Source organism: Pteropus vampyrus, unplaced genomic scaffold (assembly GCF_000151845.1).
Source record: "Pteropus vampyrus isolate Shadow unplaced genomic scaffold, Pvam_2.0 Scaffold73, whole genome shotgun sequence".
Taxonomy (NCBI): Eukaryota; Metazoa; Chordata; class Mammalia; order Chiroptera; family Pteropodidae; genus Pteropus; species Pteropus vampyrus.
The window spans coordinates 4,681,175-4,681,871 of NW_011888854.1; the positions used below are offsets into that span (position 1 = coordinate 4,681,175).

At 41.9% G+C, this 697-nt stretch overlaps 1 pseudogene; it reads left to right on the forward strand.

Annotated features, from left to right (window-relative positions):
- Positions 1 to 580: 580 nt before the first annotated feature.
- On the forward strand, positions 581 to 697 carry LOC111741117 (annotated as a pseudogene).

Sequence of the window (697 nt, forward strand, 5' to 3'; positions counted from 1 at the left end):
GAGGAGTCGGGAGAACTTCAGCAGAATATGGCAAGAGACAAGGACGTGAGGAAGAGAAACAGCCAGTGGGAAGTTCCTGAGCGTTTGGCCATATTTAAAAACAGAGATGGTTCATGATCAGAATAAATCGTCTCTCTGTTGTGCTCTGATTGAGAAACATGCAGCTTCCTTCCAGAATGAATCCTCTTCTTCAGTGAAAGTCTGTCTATTCACACAATTGTCTTTTGGGAATTTCAAGATGAAAATTTAAAAATGGCATAGGAGCTATATGGCCCATTTGGATCAATTCAAAACAGATGGAAACCGAAGAGATTATAAATGAAAAAGATCAATGAAGAGTTCATCAGATTCAACAAATTAGAATAAGGAGTGATTAGAAGAAATAGATTCTGTCTGAGGTTCTTTGGAAATATCGATTAGTGTACCACAGATGAACCCGAGATGGATCAGGGATTGAATCATTTTAGTTAAACATCACGCGACAGAATGACTCTATGAAGCTGGGAAGCTTGAAGACATAGTGGCAGCTGAATTCTCGAATGAACACAGAAAAATGGGCTATTCACATATGACTCTTGGTGTCTATGGCCAGGCTACCCTGAACAAGCCCGATCCCATCTTTTCTCGGAAGCTAAGCAGGGCCGGGCCTGGTTAGTACTTGGATGAGAGACCACCTAGGAAGACCAGGTGCTGTAGG